Here is a 19,676-nt window from a genome sequence, read left to right as displayed (position 1 = left end):
AAATGAGATGGAACAGTGTGCCCGAGTGTACCCTCAAGCAAGAGAACACTATCCCAAGACAGTGGAAGACCATGGTACAAAGGCTATGGCATTACCCAAGACTAGAGAACAATGGTTTAATTTTGGAGTGTTGACTTACCTTGGTTGCTGATGCAAAGGTATAGTTACTTGCAAGTAAAATATCTTTATTATAATAGTTTTATTACGGGAAGTGCTGTTTCCCCCATTCATTGGCCTACTTAGATAATATATATATAGTGCGTCTCTGCTAACGGATAGGCCTATATACCCTGATCCAAGGTTTATGAAAATGTGGAGAAGTTGTAGGCCTATGTAATATGTGTGGTGCCTTGTTATATAGTTAGAAACTGGTTTACATGAGAGAGAGAGAGAGAGAGAGAGAGAGAGAGAGAGAGAGAGAGAGAGAGAGAGAGAGAGAGAGAGAGAGAGAAAGAGAGAGAGAGATATTGTGGTCTGGAATACATTGCCTAGAAGAAACCACGTGACGTTTACTCTGTATGAAAGAAGAATTTAAGAAGTCTAATTTCAAGGTAGAAGGAAATAAAAGTAAAGATTGTGAATCTCATTACTATATTAATTTATTTAAGGCACAGGTAATATAAACTTAATAACAATGATAAGAATAAGCTTAGAAGCTTTGCAACTATCTGTAATATCTGTAATTATATGTTTCTGATCTTGGGTTCCTGAGTGTTAAAATACTGTCTCTTCAGAGGGCTAGAATTGGCCAATGGCTAACTTTTGAATTTCGTTAATTTCTCTTAAGCATCCCCATTGAGAAGTACGATATTGCAAGTATTATTTAAGACTCCAAACATACATAATTATGTGTAGTTTGTATGAAAAAATATGGTTTCTGATACATAGAATGAATGTCTCCAACCGCATAATACGACTCAATTATCATGTGACAAATTGAAAGCTGGATTTTATAGATAATATAACCATTTTATCTGTTGATTATTATTATTATTACTGTCCAAGCTACAACCCTAATTGGAAAAGCAAGATGCTATAAGCCCAGGGGCTCCAATAGGGAAAAATAGCCCAGTGAGGAAAGGAAATAAATAACTGAAGAGAACAAAATGGCTCTTGCTTGAATGCAAGTTGACTGTTTAGTGGTCTGACTTGATATTTGCTTTCCCAATAACACACATATATACATACACATCATATTTAGTATATGATAATACCTAATATTTTATTTCTTACAAAATTTCGTACATAGAAATACAGTTATTGGAATAGTCAAGCTTTTTTAAAAGTGCTTTTCTTAAAGTGATTTTTTTTCCTTGTAGGTAATTATATATTATAATTGGAATTGATAAGATGGAAGCAAAGTAAATTGTGGTATATTTCGAAAGTATGTAAGCTGTGAAAGCTGTCTGTGTAGGAGGTAACTAATGATTAATGAAATTTTTTTTTACAGATTGCAAATATTACGCTTCTAGTAGTGTGCCCACGCCCCACAATCAGTGTTGTTTACAGAGAGCAACGAGGAAGTTTTGTAGTGAAGAGTGTGTTCGCGGTTTGGCAAATTGGCCTTCTTTTGGTGTTCTTTAGGATTACTGTATAAATAAGGTATGTTCTGTAGCAGGACAATAGGTTACCGCCTTGTTTTTAACTATAATAAAAACCCTATAATCGATTAGAGGCTCCAGGAAATATCTGATGATGGAGTTAGGTCATTTCTAGTTTCCACATTTTCTCCTGCATGATAGAGGAATTATATCATATAGACTAAACTGGGTTCATTACATAAGATAAATTGGGTTCGTAAATTGAAATATTTTCTTTTTGATTATTCATTACTTCTTTCCTAGTGTATTAACTTGTTTTCTTTCCTCACTGGGCTATTATTCCTCTTGGAGCCCCTTGGGCTTGTAGCATCCTGCCTTTCCAACAAGGGTAGTAGCTTAGCAAGTAATAATAATAATAATAATAACCATAATAATAGTAATGATAATAATAATGTTAGGAGTGGATACCAGGGTATATGTATCATAGCGGCCACCTGTATGTATTATTATGATTAACATAGAATACGGCAGTGTAAGGGGTGGTCGCAGGGGGCGTTAGCCCCCCTTTTAGGTAAGTAGGTAAGGACACGGCTTGTCGATTTTTAATCCACAGGGGGGGAACTGGCCGCTGATGTGCAAAGGCTCCGATTTTGTGATCGAGGTTGAGGTTGGTATGTGGGTGTGGTCGGGAACAAGGTCTCTGACTAAGTAAAGTTCGGTTAATAGGTTGTGTTGCTTTCAATTGAGACTCTGTGTTTTATAAGACTGCCATCATGTAAATTGATTTCTATTACTGTATTTTAGTCTTGTTGCTTTTCTTAAAATATTTTATATTTCTTTGTTTTTCCTCACTGAGCTATTTTCCTAATGGAGCCCTAGGCTTAGAGCATCCTGCTTTCCAAAAAGGGTTGTAGCTTAGCAAGTAATAATAATAATAATAAAGGAGTATTTGAAAAGCTAGGATGAAGTTGTATGATTTGAGTTTCGCTGTCTAAATTGGTTTATTTTTTCTTTCCTTCAGATACTTGAATGTAAGATAAATGTGAATAATCATTATTTATCTATAGTGTAGATAATCTTTCTTTATTGACTGTACAGCATTTAGAAAATAGACACAATTTGAATTTAATTGTAACCCATGGGAGATTCCCTGAAATATTCAGCATAACGTAAATTTCAATAATCGACTTGTAGAAAATTAATTCACTTACGTCAGTCTACTGTAAGCTCAAATCTTTGTGGCAGCACCAAGAATACTACTCTACTATACATCCTGATCATCGAACTTTGAACTGCCACCCGAACTTCCCCATTAACGACGAATCCTGTTACTATGTTTTGTACAGTATGTTACTGTAAATGAATAAGTCAGGACCACATGATATGCCCAGATACTGGTAGAATGCAATTTTGTACAATACTGCTGAATGGAAAATAATACCAAACATTGACAGATTTTAAAGCTTATTGTTTTCTAAACTTTATCAGCATCTCAGGAGTTTAACCTCTGAATTTTCTACAAGTCGATTATTGAAATTTACTTTGTGCTTAATATTTCAGGGAATCTCCCACGGGTTACAATTAAATTCCAATTGTGTGTAGTTTCTAAATGCTGTACAGTATATCAAGAAAGATTATCTACACTATAAATAATGATTATTCACATTCATCTTACATTCAAGTATCTGAAGGAAAGTAAAAATAAACCAATTTAGACAGAGAAGCTCAAATCATACAACTTCATCCTAGCTTTTTTTATATTCCTTTCCATGATACATTAATAGAAAACATTTAACATAATAGCAGTCTTATAAAACACAGTCTCAATTGAAAGCAACACAACCTATTAACCGAACTTAACTTAGTCGGAGACCTTGTTCCTGACCACCCCCACATACCAACCTTAACCTCGATCCCAAACTCGGAGTCTTTGCTTATCAGCGGCCAGTTCCTCCCGCGTGGATTAAAATGGGACATCAACTACCCTAAACTTTTTAACCTAACCTACATGCCGTGTCCTTACCTACTTACCTAACAGGGGGGGCGTCCACCCCTTACACTGCCGTATTCTAAGTTAACCATAATAATACACACAGGTGGCCGCTATGATACATACACCCTGGTATCCACTCCTAACATTATTATTATCGTTATTATTATCGTTATTATTATTATTATTATTATCATTACTTGCTAAGCTACTACCCTTGTTGGAAAGGCAGAATGCTATAAGTCCAAGTGCTTCAGCAGGAAAAAATAGTCCAGTGAGAAAGGAAATAAGGAAATACACTACGAGAGAAGTAATGAATAACCAAAATAAAATATTTTAATTTTTCTAATGCAATTAACCAGTCTAGTCTATATGATAAAATTCCTCTAATAGACATGGCAATTATCCAAAGGAAAATACGACACAAGATTCAGGAAAGTGGAGAAATTATCAAAGTATATAAGATCATAGGGTTTTATTATAGTTATTATATTTTATATGCTATGTTTGTACTGAGAAGATGCTGTTTAGTACAATGTTCTTAATGGTGCTCTCGTATTATTAGTAATGACAGTACTGTACAGTACAATATTCCTTTGTTGTTAATGATTACTTTTTTGTTCCGTAACTGGAATACAAACCACGCTATTTAAAGTGGGTATTACTTTCGGCGTAGCTGAAAGGACGAGCCATTAGAATTTTAACGAGGGTTTACTACCCCACCGCTAGTGAGGGGGGGGGAGGTAGGGAGGATAGTTAGCTACCCTCCCCCCTCACACACACCTGTGTGGTAAGCCCACTTTTACTTTGGCTCGGGTGGTCATCGGACGTGTCCGCTTTCATCCTCGCCTCTTTGACAGCCATTAATGCTTTTTGTCTTTTTACTTACTTTTTCTTATACTTGCGATATATATATAAACATTCTTTATGTTTATGTATATATTTGTGTATAGAAATGTAAGTTTTCGTTTCAGTGTTTGTGCTGTGTGTGTAGTGTACGACAGCGTCACCGGCTTAGTGCTAGGCCACCTCGGTTCCGTTGTGGGGTACGGCCTCTCCCTCTTGGTCCATCGGTTTTTCCTTCGGCTTTTCCATTAACTCGGCCGCCGTGGGGATCGTCATCGCTGGACTTTCTTCATTCATCTATTGTCTTCGCTGTTCCTCCTTTCCTACGGGGAACTTGGATTCTCAGCGAAGGGAATGTGGGGTTTTTATTGCCTACGGTCTCTCTCTCTCTACTCGAGGTCGTTCACCCCTTACTACTACTACTACTACGTACTATTACGGAAGCTCCTTTCCCATTGCGAGTTGGGTTGCTATTCCGTTTATTTGTCTCAATTATTTTTAATGAAATCTAATGGTATTTTTTTTTTTTTTTTGTAAACTTTTCAGCTTCTCTGTGGAGAACACTTCCCTTTGGGGGTCAGTGGTTCATACTATTTGTGATCATTCTTAGATGAATTACATAATTAATATTCTGTTATAATTCTGTTTTTGTTACAGTTCTCCTCCTCCCCCTTCTCCCGTGAATGTCATTGGGGGAGGAGGGCGCATACTTAATTTTTAATTCTTTTGTTTTGCTTTTCCCTCGGGTTACTCTTCGGAGTTCCTCCCGGGGGAATTTCTGTTAAATAATTATTTAACTTTATTTTCCCAGTTAACTATGCAGTTTTTTTTTCTTGGTTTGACTAAAGTGTGCCAACGAAGTAGAGCTGTTCTGTTTGTGCCTGGGGAGTCTGCTGTCGCTGCCGTCTCTTTAGGACATCGTCATGGGCGTTATCCCTTCTCTTAGAAGTCCTCCCGTGACAACTGTCAGCTCTTCGGTTCATCTTAGAACGCTAAGGAGGTTTGCCTCCAGGGGTAGGTAACTTCCCTTCCGAGGGAGGTTCCCTTCCCGGGTGTGAGAGCTTCCCTCTGCAGAGGGGGAACTTCTCATACCTTAATATTCCTGGATGGGTTTTCCTGGTCCTCAGCCAGTTATGCTCTTGGTGCTGAGCGACCGCACTTGTAACCATGCTCAAGGAGCTGAGTGGTTGCAAGGCTGGGGGCATGAACCTTCAGGTGGCTATGCTCTTGGGGCTGCGCGGTCGCACCTGCAGCTTTGCTCAAAGGGCTGAGCAGCTGCAGGATCAGTCTGGTGATCTCTCTCGTTCATGAGGGAGGCCACCCTTAAGGACTCCTCTTCGGAGGATTGCTCCTTATAGGTCAGCTTGCTGATCCAACGGCCCTAAGGGGTGCCATCACCAGTGTCTTCAAGTCTCTTCTACGAAGTGTTCACCTATCGTTCGCGAGAGAGGCCACTCATAGAGACCCCTCTTCGGAGGATTGTTCCTGATTAGACCAGTCATCTCCAAGACCTGCCGTCTCCGTTCCTGGCTGCTGACTCTCTGGGCTCCCTCGCACCCTGTTATCCAACGGGCACCGGTCCCTTCGGGAGGAAAGGGGCTTTTTCACATTGTGAGTAAGTCCCTTAAGCGCCAGGTATCCCCTGCGCGCTAATGTTCTCCTGCGCGCTTGCGCTCGCCTGCTGTTCCTGAGACTGCCATCCAGAGACATCCTGTTCCAGGAACTGCGCATCAGCGTTCACCTGCGCATCAGCGCACATCGTTGGAGTTTCCTGAGATAGCGCACAGGCGCTCACCAGTGATTCAGCCTGCGAGCGTCTCCTAGTCTCTTCTACAAAGGGCACCTCTCCCGTTCTCGGGAAAGGTCTCTCATAGAGACCCTTCCTCGGAGTATCAAGCAGATCTTCCAGTGTTGAGCCAGCTGACCTACCAATCTTCCAGCTCTACCTTGCACTTCAACGAAGGACTTCAGCTCTGGACTCTGAAGCAGTCTGCCTACGGTCCTCATCGAAGGATGACCGCCCCTTTTTAAGGACACATCCCTGTTCCTGATCGTCCTGTCAGCTGACCCTGCATCCTAGCGCACTAGCAATGCGCGCGCGCGCCGATGATCTTACGCCTACGATCTTCGTACGCGTGTAAGCGCCGACGATCTTCTTTCGCGCGCAAGCGCTGACGATCTTCCTACGTGCATAAGCGCCGACGATCTTCTAGCGCCAATGATCATCTTATGCGCGCAAGCGCCGGCGATCTTCAAGCGCCGACGATCTTCTTCGCGCCCGGGTACCGATGGTCTCCCGTGCGCGCGCCAACAAACTCCTACGCGATGCAGCACGCTCCAACATTCTGGTTCACACGGGCTCTTCATTCTGATCCTGCATATCAATATGATTCCTGGTTTGTATAGTTAGGAAAAATACAAATTATCTCCGAATTTGTCATGTTGGTGCACTGACCAGAACTTATATTTTTATGAAGGCTTAAATCAAAGGCTGATAATCCATTTGCTCCATAAATTGCTATTCCCTAAATGCTGGATTGTCATTAGTTCTTTGTTTAAACGTGGAGTTTTCCTGTTTGCTGGAGATAGCTTCTTGCAGAAAAATGCTAGCAGTCTACGGCTGTAGCCTGCTCAAGTACTATCCCCACCGCTGTGTATCTGTGGTCAGCGTAAGTGACCTAGTGGAGTGCGGAATCACTCAAGCAGCAGAATTAGGAACATTTTTTGTTTCTTGAAGTAAATTCAGCGAAAGGCAGACTAGTTTCCTATATGAGAAGAGCAGTCTGACTGTTGCTGACAATTTTTTGGTTGGGCTGCTGTAGCATGCTTTTTGATACCATTCAATTGGGTTTGATTACATTTTTGAGCCTCCGTCCCAAACCTTCAATGAAAAATAGCATAGGCTGTTTGGTTGCTCGTGTTCTTTCTTGATTCCAATCTTATGTCGTATTCTCTGGCAACCATAGTTGCTTGGTAACACAGTTTTGTTTATGTGGTAGTTACTGCTCATGGGTGGTCGACTGAGTTCTGCCAATGTTGGGACTAAGAGAATATCATCGGTCATTTTTAGGAAATCCTTGAGGGGCGTAGAGATGTATAAATTTTTGTTGGCAGGAAGTGTTACTAGTTGTCGGAGTTGTTTGTATATGTGTTGGGGGGCATTGATTTCTTGAATGATGACCTTTGTTCTGCCTGTGATCTACCAGATCTTGTTTACTCTTAAGAATGAAGCATTGTAATTGACGGGGAACTAGATACCGGTCTTTGGTATGTGCGCATAGTTCCTCAGACGCCATTGCGGACAGACACGGCTAACAGAGTACGGCCCATCATAGGAATGAAGACCACTCCATTACCATAGACCTGAAGGATATGTAACCTTGGATCGTTTCTCTGTTCTACGGGAGCCTTTCTCCATAGAATGTTTTTGGAGAAGTAGTTACCAATTGAAATCCTGGTACCTGGTCTGGGTACCACTCCCCTAGTGTGCTTGCAAGTGTTTACGCTAGTCTCTTTTGAGCACTTTCTATCGGGACTTGTCTACCGAAGCGACAGGTCTCGGTGAGCTCTCCTTTCTACCCTCCTACAGGGGACTCTCGTCAGCATCAAGACAGACTTCTTTCTTGTCTCGATCTGCAACAGAGTTAATGTTCTGTTCCTACACTGCCTTCCAGATTGATAAAGACAAATCCTTCTAAGAATCCCTTTGTCGACGAAAAGGTTAGTCCTGCACGGCCACCTCCAAGCATTGACACCGATAATTTCCGAAGCTTTACTGGTTAACAACCAGCATTCTTCATACCTTCGGGTTAGGTGGCATCACGAACATGGGACGATATACCTGGTAGTGGCACGATGAGTTATATTATGCTAAGAAATTTCCTCTCCTCCAAGAATCTAATGTATCAGAGGAGGGATGACATGGCTACATGAGTTTTTTCCATCTAAGGGAAGTGATTTACAAAAGGAGCGCACCTGCTTCTCAACCTACTTGGTGAAGAATCAATTGTGATCCTTATATCATTGCTTGGCAGAAAGGCTTCTTAATACAGGTCTTCACCATTTCTCAACCGGCTCGTTATTCATCTGAACAAAATACTTCTTCTTTTCCCCAGTTCCAGTCTTTTGTCAGTGTTCGAGGACACCTTCCTGGAAATTCTAAATGCTTTCTCCGTACGGCCCATTTTCCTTTTTCACTTATTACTCTGCAGTCTGTAGACGACATTTGGGAAAGTACAGTATGACCCTGATCTCTCCCAAACAGTTACACTAATGGCAATTGGGTCTGCTGTTTTCTTTCCCCTACGTCGAGAAAGTTCCTCAATCTTCTTAGTGAAGGATGTCACTCAGGCCTTGGTACAGGTTTGCAACTAGGACTTGTGTCTGTACTCCTCGTAGAAATCGTTTGGACTCGTGAGCGCTTCCAAGAAGCTCAAGCCGCAGGGAACATTTTGCAAGGTTGCAGGTTTCAAGTGATACCACTCAAACCTGGGTGGCTGGCAGCAGATAGTGTTTTGAGACTGTCCTTTACTAGTCCAGCCTTGACGAAGCAAGTAGGAACCAGCATATTTTTGCCAGTGTCACAAGATATTCTGAAGGTTAAAAAATCTCCATTACCTTGGTTCAGGATTTTGTGGTCAGGACTTATAACTCGGCCGTTCATCACTTGAAGTCCTCCTTCATCTCTTCCCTCCCTGCCTTCCCATCCTAGAGCAACATTAAGAATAGGAGAAAAGACCCCAGAACTCTGATTCTGTCTGGCTTCATGGGACATTCAGATGTGCTTCTCTGGCTAGCGAGGAGACAAAGTAAAATGAATGCTGTCTGGCAAGGAAGCAAAGGGGTCATCCCGGGTTCGAGCTCACGAAGTCTGATAATTTGGATCTATACCAGCTCTTGGGAAGAACCTGTCAGGAGCACAATTCTTGAAGGCTAGAGTTGGGTAAGGACAGAACTGTTTCTGCTCATTATCTATGAGATAGACCTACAGGTCCCAGGATGCTAGTACTGTATTCTTTGCCTAGTGGCAATTCATAAACATATCCTGTAGCAAAGCTAGCTCCTTCCCGTAAAAGAAACATGTCGTATAACATAGCGATGGGAATTTAAGTTTAGACTGAGAGGTAATCGACTGGTTCTTCTACATGTTCTTTATTCCCCTTTCTCGGGGTTCAGCACATGCTGGTATCTGGATCTTACGCTAGATGTATGGAAGCCACACAATCAAGCAAATTTTCTTACATATAAGTTTTATTTAAAGTTTCTCTTCCATCCTCCTAGACGAAGGGAAGGATGGCTAAATGTATACAACCCATTATTCACAATGACCATACATCCTGACAACATATTCGTCATGCGGATATAAGTTTTCCGTGACCGTCTACTAGCGCCTGATAGTGACCTAGCCTAATATCTGTTGCGTCTTCAGTTTATTAATATTTACCCCAAGGTTTTAAAATGATTCCATTTTCTTTCCTTTCAATAGACATGTGTTTAGTATAGTAATGAGAGACTAACCGCTAATGGCAAGAAGCAAAGCATTATGGGTTCTTTGTCATTCAATTTCTCTGTTGACTCGGCAATTGTAAGACTGATCCCCATCCAGATTATAAGTTTTTGCATTTAATGTGGTGTTCCTTTGGGTTTGTTAGAGTTATGCATGGAGATAGTACAGTACTGTACTCATTCATTTATATCTTATCGCGCCACTCGTGTATTTTACGTATGTCCCTGACATTTACTTCCTGTAGATCCACATCGGAACATGCGGGTCCCAGTGGGCAGTAGCGGATGTAGTAGATGGTCTGGGGTGATTCACCTCGGGCATTCAGCGTTGGTGACATAGCCCTACTTTGAAGTCCATCTCCTGTTTCCCTAATCATGGATCTTGCTCTATTTAAGGTGGCCCACTCCTTTCTGTTAAGGGACACTCCAGAAGGTAGGTGTTTATTAGGGTTAGGTAGTGCTCCATGGGTTGAATTACTGTCCCTCTCCCTCCATATCATCAATCTGTAGGCAGTTGGGTTTAGATGTTCAGGACCCTCCACGGACATTCAAGTATTTTCTCGATTTTAGTCGCCATCTAGTACTGTGTTTTTAATAATCATGGTGAGGAGTGCATTTGCAACCGCTAGCTTTCACAGTGATCTTCGGGAGCAAAGGATGATTTTCTCCTATTCATTTCTTCAGAGCAAAATTATTTTCAAGACTAAAAGCCTGAAATGGTTGATGGTATTAATTAGAAATTGACTTATTTGTCCAACAAGAGCCGTTCAATAGTTTTTGGACAAACTATAGTATAAACATTACAATTAGTGTTTGTGATTTAAATTAGAATTCAAATTTTTCCTGTCTTTAAATGCAATGTTACAAGTTTAGCTATAGAAACTCACCAAGAATTGGATCTAAATATTATAAAAGCTTTGACGATTAAGGTTCAGGATATTAGGAGTATACTTACATACAGTATCTTAGTTTTAGTGGAAATGATTCTATGGAAAGAATTTTATTGGCAGTCTAATTGCTAGCATTTTGGTGTTTGCTGAAGATTGTCTTGAAGGATCCTGGCTTTCTTATCGTATTGTGGGGCTCTTGATCCTGTATTAGCTGCTGGTAATGCTGTCTTTTAATTTTTTCTATTTCGATTGATTTATAATTTTTCTATTTTTGAATTACTTCAAGTACTGTACCCTTAGATGAACAATCTGGAGTACTGTTTTTAAAGCTGTATTTTGAAATTGTTCGTTTCCATCAATCTAGACCAGTTAGGCTAAGTCTAGAATTTCATTTGTGTTATACAACGATTTCATTTTAATTTTTGCCCTATTTCTTTCCTTCACTAGTATCCTGCCTGCATCACTGTGTGGGAGTCAGTAGCAATATGAACATCAGGGGAGGTTCATAGAAATAAACATAGTTTTGATGGTAAAATGTGTTATTTCTTTACTGTACAGTACTTGCCTGATGTTCATATACATGCCCACCTTCCTCCCCACTGACTTGTGATGTCACGGCATAAGGAATACAGTACTTTCTCATTTCTCCTAGACGCCAGGTAGGTTTTTCAATCATTTCAGTCGAAATTGATTTAACAAAAGTTTTGTGCCTTCTCCCGGTAAACGAGTTTCACATACAGTATTCCCAAAATATCTATTTTCCTCTCCTGCATCATCATCTCTATTCCTTCCTCCTTTTCTCGTAAGGTACTGAGATTAATTGTCGCTATTCTAAGGGATTTACGTTTGTTGTTTTCTTGACCACGTGCGTTTTTGTTCCGAGTCCGGATGTGCCCGGGCATCCGTTGATCAATGGGTCTGTCCTGAAGCAAGTCGTGCGTTTGATTAGTGCCATCCATAAGCCTATAGCTCCAAAAGGTTACTGTATAGAGATTCCAACACCAACCCCGTACAGTCTTATGATAGGTTTAGGCCATTGCACCTTTACAAGGTTACACAGCTCCTTGCCCTAATGTATGTTGACCTTAGGGCCGCAGTACTTTCAACTTAAAAACTGAATAACAAGAGCACTTAGGGGCTTGTGTCTTGCCATTAATTGTTAGTGTGGTTCATTACTTTACTAGATGCATGTGGTCTATTGACAGAAAAGAGAATAGTTTTTTATTTTTTTGGTAAATGATAAACCAAACTTCGGGAAAAGAAACAAGGCAAGTATAGAAATGACCAATTTTATTAATAAAACTCAGTTTTACCTTAACTATAGAAACCTGAATCCTTTTAGTCATACTTAGCCTGAAGGTCAAAAGTTAGAGCTCAGCGGCCTGTCGGATGGGTAGGGCTTCCTCACCACCCGTCAGTAATTACCTCCACCTCATTAAAGTTTTAACAGCCATACCCAGCTTTGCTGAAAGCATGCTATTCCCCATCTGGATTCTGTCATGTGCAGAACTACTACAAGAAAGGAATTTCTCCAGAACTTGAAAATTCAGGTTTAGAGGTTACTGAAACCTGCTTTCTGGCGCCCAAAGGCTTTCATATTTGGATTACCTCTCGGCTGTCATTTTCACACTCTTGAGTGGTTCTGTCAACACCAACCCCATCTCGTCTCGCCGTCATTGTCGGTCTTGGGGGTTCCCTTGCCATTTTCACACTCTCGGGTGGTTCCGTCATCACCAACCCCATCTCGTCTCGCCGTCATTGTCGGTCTTGGGGGTTCCCTTGCCATTTTCACACTCTCGGGTGGTTCCGTCATCACCAACCCCGTCTCGTCTCGCCGTCATTGTCGGTCTTGGGGGTTCCCTTGCCATTTTCACACTCTCGGGTGGTTCCGTCATCACCAACCCCATCTCGTCTCGCCGTCATTGTCAGTCTTATGTGTTCCCTTGCCATTTTCACACTCTTGAGTGGTTCTGTCATCACTAAACCCATCTCATCTCATCGTCATTGTCAGTCTTATGTGTTCCCTTGCCAACCAAGCACGGTCTTCATGCCCTGTTTTATGGAAAATTGCAATTTTTTCACATCGCCCCCTTGCAAATAATTACCGTACATCTCTTCAGACAGGCTGCCAATGCAAGAGCCTCTGCTCCACCGTCATATAAACAAGTTACTGGTGCGGAGTTTTCTTATGGTTTTTATTTTCAGTTTATGGGATTTGGTACATCATAAGTGTAAAACACCTTTTTTATTCCTCCTGCCTGAATAATTTTCTTTTCCTTCCCTGCACAAATATTCAGTTGAGGTGATCCTGTCACTTTACCCATAACTGGAAGTCCCTTTATCCCCTTTACTAAAATGGTCCAATGGTCTTCTTTGCCAAGATTTTGATGCTGATGTTATCACTTTGCATCATTGGTGTAACTGTTGCGACTAATGTTGTCTTTATGTAGTACAGTAATCATAATTATTTTATGCTTGACGTATGGATATTGGTTGCGCTTTTAATTTCCCTCCACAAATTCATGGACATTGCCCTATGGGAACTTGCTTTGAATGTTAACCTTTTGTGGTAACTAGCTCTTTTGGTTGCTCATGCTCATAGCAGCGGTGCTCTTTAGTACTCGCTATACGTTTATTTTTATAGTTTTGTATAAGCAGATTATTATTCTTTCTTTCTTATAGTACAGTACTGCATATTGAGATTTGGGAAACTATGAAAAATATAAAGTCGTGTTTTAATGGTACTGATTATGAGACAATACGATGCCAATGTTTCATGTTTCAAATTCCATTGTGTGTTCTGAACAATGCCATTTTTACCTTCATTGGAGCTTTGCATATTGCCAGAATATTTCTTGCATATTTTAGTACTTCAGTCTTATTTTACAGTATTTTCTTTACTGGTGATGGTGCAAAAAATATGAACACTTGGTTTAAAGCCTGGGTAGGGAAGATTTATAGTCTGCCTCTAACATTGCTAAACAATTTTTTAGAAATTTCTCTTTTATTGATATCATATTGGGAGTACTGTATTATTTAATTGTTTTCTTTTGGATCTAATGAGGTATATAAGGAATGCAGTCTTCCAACTACACAGTAATTAGGACCGTAATTTTGGTGTTCTCTTAATGCATATCAAACTAGCAATGCCACTAATGAAATAGTGAATAGGTATACACAAAGAACTATTATAAGCGGGAATTCTGACATAAAATGGCTTTAAAGTGATGAGCACCAATTATACATAAAAACTCCTCTACACTCATTGTCAGGAAGGGAAAGTGGCGTAAAACCAATAATTAGGATGATCCTAACTCCTGCTAACTCACAGCAAAATGAAAATGTTAAATACAATTTCCTTGGTCCTTCTAAGCCACACATCTAGTGTATACACTGTACAGAAATGCGAGTCTGTATTTGAAACGTCGTAAGGTACTGTACATACAAAACAGCAAGGCCACATAGATTCAAAAACGGTCCCAACTATCTGGCTTATGCGGTTAATTGAGCAACAGCATTAAATATAACTGCTTTGAATTTTATTAGAAAAAATTAAACAACTCTTAATTGCAAAGTCTTCAGTGAAATCTAGAACCTCTTGATTGGAATTTCATTTAAGGATGAATTGTCTACCATTTCATCCAATTTTTATTCATCGCTTTGATTGTTTTTAGTCTTTTTCCTCTGAATCAAATCTCAATCAGAGGTGATAGATTTCACTGAAGGATTGGCAGTTAGTGTGGTCTAGATTTTTTCTAATAAAATTCAAACCAGTTACATTTAATGCTGTATCCCACGTGACTGCATAAGCGAGATAGTTGCGACTGTTTTTGAATCTTTGCTACCTTGCGGTTTTGTACGTACAGTACCTTACGTTTCAGATACAGGCTCCCATTTCTGTACAGTGTGTATACTATGTGTGCGCCTTATAATAACCAAGGAAACTTTTTTGACGTGTTTTATTTTGCAGTGATTCTATTGCCTGTGATAATTCTCTTGCTATCCTTGGAAACACCCTAAAAACTACATGCCTGTGTTTTGACTGTAGACAGGATGGTACAGCACTTGTGGCCTACCTTTGCCATGGATTATAGACCTCATTTTGAAGGCTGTGTGTCGGGCCTTACTTGTTAAGCTAATTGACCTTGATTTATAATAATTGGCAACAGCATTGGGATAGTATATAAGATTAATGAATGTTATATATCCCAAAAGTGGGAGACTTACTCTTTGTGATCTCTGCATTGGTCACACTTTTTTTAATGCATGAATTCCTGCTAACTGGCCAACACCAGCCATATTGCAACAACTGTTTAGTACCCTTGACATTGAGGTATTTGTTGAGGGAATGCCCCATTTATAGTACTGAAAGAAATAGAAAAATGGTATGTTTGAGAAGGTGAGGATGGCAGGTTCATCCTTGCCAAGATTCTTGGACGTGATGTATCGTAGTTTGCTAGCAGTATTTTTAGATTTATTTCAAAAGGAGGTCTTCTGAAAGACATTTAACTTTTATAATGACATCTTCGCTTTAATGGTTTTAATTGAATATTCTTTTATTCTTTATTTACGACAAATGATATTGGCATTATTGACCTTAGATGTCAGAAGGCCAGAAAACTTCAAACATATCAATTAATCAATAGACCTTGTGTACAATAACTTATTTGTACAGTTTCATATTTGTTCTTATCAATTGGGACATTTAGCCTTGTCACTTTCTGCTTTTCCATCTAGGATAACATAACATATATTCAAAAGTAACAATGATATACATCATTTTGACATTGTTACATGAGACTTCTCACAAGCTGATTTGAAAATAATATTTCCTTTAACTTTTGTCAAGTTTCATTCAGGATGTAAAAAGGGACCAGTCAATGTTCTTCTGAGTGAATGGCCCAGATGTATAGGAGTTTGTTTGCTATTCTCGCATATTATCCTGAGCTAAGAAATAATAGAATATTAAAGACTTGCCCCCATAAACACATCTGCTTTGGCTTACAGTCCCAGGGTATGTACATCCTAGAGAAGTTGTCTCTCAATAAATGAATAACCAAAAGATATACAGTACTGTAACAGCTGTACAAGATAGAATTTATATCGTATTATACATCCTGCCATGTCTTTTAATCATTCTACGTCAATATCTTCTTGAAAAGGTTTTACGTCAACTCTTCCCTCTATGGTTGTCAGTCTTGTAATTGTTCTCCTTAACTCCTATCAGTTCTAGGTCTTCATCTATCCCCATTTCCGTGAGCATACCCTTATATGCTACAGCTCAGAGTGAAGCTAAATGCGCTTCAGTCCATGCCAATAAAAGGCGTTTGCAAATCCATGGATTTTAGGTATAGGACCTTTGGGTCAAGATGGCCTATTAAGAAGGACTTTTATGTTGCTTATGACCTGAGATCTATTGATAGCTGAATTATTAGATTGGCTGTGACTGCTTATATGTAAACTACCTGAATTATTAGATTGGCTGTGACTGCTTATATGTAAACTACCTGAGCTCTTTGTGTAATGTGAAACTCAGAGGTACAGCAGATGTCACCATGATGCCTGTGGTTACCGGTACGAGGATGACCTCGGTTGTTGATAGATTAACTGGAAACACGATCACATGGCATCAGTGCCTCATATTCATGGCAAAGACCTAATCCAGGAGGAGAATTAAATACAACTAAGTAGCGTTTACACTCATGGTAGCATAAAACTACAAGGGATGTCTTCTGTGAATTTCAGAGTTCTGTAGTCACTGTTCTGTGACCTGCGAGACCCTCTATAGCTTCATGTCCACTTTGCTTTCTTGTCTCATTGGATGGAGATGGTTTCATGAAAATGAAAATTAATTGGAGTTTAGTTTAAGGTCACTATTATTAATCAGGTGTTATTAGATTGTAACTTTGGTAACCACAGCTTCCTTCATTAATCTAGAGAAGGAGACTTTCCTGTTCTAGGCTGTATGACATAGATAGCAATTCAGATCCACCAGGTGATGGGTCACTTAAATGCTAATATCTTTACCTCTTGATTGACTTTGTAGTTGTGTCCTTGATGTATTGAAGATTCTGAGCTCTGAAAAGGACATGGATACCCTTCTTTATTTCTTCTTGTGCTTTGTTTTCTGCCTTCAACGTTAACACCAGAATACTGTGGTTGGGAAGTAGCCAGTTTTGTCCTCAGATGGTCTGTGGGTCGACATGGGATGATGTTGGGGAAACAGTGTGGGATATTATTGATGTGGGTATGAGGGCGGGTATGGTGTGGGTGTAACGTGTAATGAAATTAATAATTAAAACTGTTAAGTTTAAAAGAATGCTCTCTCTCTCTCTCTCTCTCTCTCTCTCTCTCTCTCTCTCTCTCTCTCTCTCTCTCTCTCTCTCTCTCTCTCTCGCTCTTTTTTGTGACAGTGTTGTGAAAGACGTAAGTATTCTGTGAGGGTCTGATGTGCACCCAGTGAGCCTTTCTGTCTTGAAGTGACCATGACTGTGGAAGTTTATTGCACATGGCTTTCATCCACACAGCAGTTGCGTTTGAATATGGGAGGGATAGATTTTTAATTTACCTAGGAGCCACCCACTGTTACTAGAAATTGTATTTTTTAATGACAAATGCATACACACAACAACACACACACATATACTGTATTGGCTGTTTGAGATGTTAAAGAAGTTTTCATATTGAAAATTAGGTTTAAGAAGAAAAAGGTTCTTTGCTATTTAACCTCTTGCTTTTGTCGTTTCAGGTTTAGTCTGCTCATGCCCAGAGACAAGGGACAGTAACAATACCCCTAGCGAAGGCCCCACCAGTGAAAAATAGCCCAGTGTGGAAATGAATTAAAGTAGAAGACTGTCGAGCTCTAGCGGAACTAGAGCTCCAGTCCAGCGATTGCCTTCAAGAGTCCAAGTAAGTATTTTTGTATTTGTAGGTCCTGTTCATTTTTTGTATTTTTTTGTATTTATGAACAGATGGATCTATTTATCAGGTGTAATTATTATTAATATTATTATTATTATTACTTTTTATTATTATTATTATTTTTATTATTATTATTATTCATTATTATTATTATTATTACCTGCTAAGTTACAACCCTAGTTGGAAAAGCAGGATGCTATAAGCCCAGGGGCCCCAACCGTGAAAATAGCCCAGTGAGGAAAGTAAACAAGGAAAAATAAAATATTTTAAGAACAGTAACAACATTGAAATAAGTATTTCCTATATAACCAATAAAAAAACTAAAAAAACAAATGGAAGAGAAATTAGACAGAATACTTGAACCTTGCCACTGAATTGTAGACAATGCTCTTTTACATGGGTCTCTTGCTTCTAGTACAGTATTATTATTATTATTATTATTATTATTATTATTATTATTGTTATTGTTATTGTTATTAGGTACAGACAACCCCAGTTGGTACATGTATAATTGTTCCGTAACTGAAATACAAACCACGCTATTTAGTATGGGTAATTACTTTCGGCGTAGCTGAAATGACGAGCCATTAGAATTTTAACGAGGGTTTACTACCCCACTGCTAGTTAGTGGGGGGTAGGGGAGGGTAGCTTGCTACCAACCCCCCTCACACACCTGTGCTTGAGCTCACTTTGCTCTCGGCTCGGGTGGTAGTCGGACGTGTCCGTTCTCACCCTCGCCTCTCTGACAGCCATTAATGTCTTTTTGCTTTCTCTCCTTCAGGTTTGAGTGTGAAGTTGGTCTCTGCGAATATGCGCACCTGTCCTGGATTACCCGACCGCCCTTGTGGAACATTCATGTCGGCGGTCGAGACGGACCCTCACACCCTTTGCCCTTACTGTAGAGGCTAATGGTGTGATAGTGGTAATAAGTGTGGTGAGTGTAGGGAGTGGTCTACCTCCCAGTGGGAGAGGTTTTCTCGGCGACTTAAGAAGAAGTTTAGGCGGGATATTTCTCCTTTGAAGTTTTCTTTGAAAGGAGAAAATCCCAAGGACTCTTCTTCCGTTGCCCAAACCTCCGAAGCTCCCACTCGATCGGTCTCTTTCGAGAGACCGTCGAGGACTTCCCATCCTCAGGGGAGTCACGTGAGGTGAGACGTTCCCCAACGCACCAATGGGGGAAACCCCACCTCGCACTGGAAAGTCTTCTTGGGTAAGGGCGGCGAAGAGCCTACCTCCGTCGTTGTTGGAGTCCTGCATCCCTCCCAGGAGGGAGTCGAAGGATTCTAAAACAGTACCGAAATCCTCGACAAGACTTAAAAATGGAGCCAGCCAGTCACTCAGAGAACGTCCGCGATTCTCCCCAAGAAAAGCCTTTGGGGACAGGAGACTTCGCTGCGAGTCCATCCGGAGGAGAGCTACAGGAGTCAGAACATGCATTTTGGCAAGTTCTTACCCTTATGAGGACTCTCAATAGGTTTGCTGACCCAGAGACTCCCCCTTGAGAGGGCAAAGACACGGTCTTGGACCGAGTATTTGGGACTTAAAAACCCTCTAAGGCCAGTGCGGCTCTGCCCTGGTCTCGGGGTTAAGATTACCAGGGACAAGATCGCAGTCCAGCTCTCTGAGCTAGCCTCCTCCAGCCGATCCAGTGCCGGCAACAAGCTTCTCCCACCTCCTCGCGTTCAGCAGAGGAGGTACTTCGAGATCTTAGAGGAGCCTTGTTTAGCTCTTCCCCTTCACCATTCTTTGGAAGAGCTTTCCAGGGGAGTCCCTCTTGAGAGACACTCCAACTGCCAGTTCTCATTCTCGGTGACTGAGATCTGGTTAGGGACCTTAGGTATCCTGATACGTTCGGAGGATTTCTCCAAAGAACGTACCAGGAAAGCTATGGAGACCTTTTTACTCTCAGGCACTCGCATGATCAAGTTTCTGGCCCACCAAGTCTCGAACTTGTGGGCGAACACCATCCTGAAACGTTGGGAT

This window comes from Palaemon carinicauda, unplaced genomic scaffold, assembly GCF_036898095.1.
Source record: "Palaemon carinicauda isolate YSFRI2023 unplaced genomic scaffold, ASM3689809v2 scaffold126, whole genome shotgun sequence".
Classification (NCBI taxonomy): domain Eukaryota; kingdom Metazoa; phylum Arthropoda; class Malacostraca; order Decapoda; family Palaemonidae; genus Palaemon; species Palaemon carinicauda.
This window is presented reverse-complemented; position numbering follows the sequence as displayed.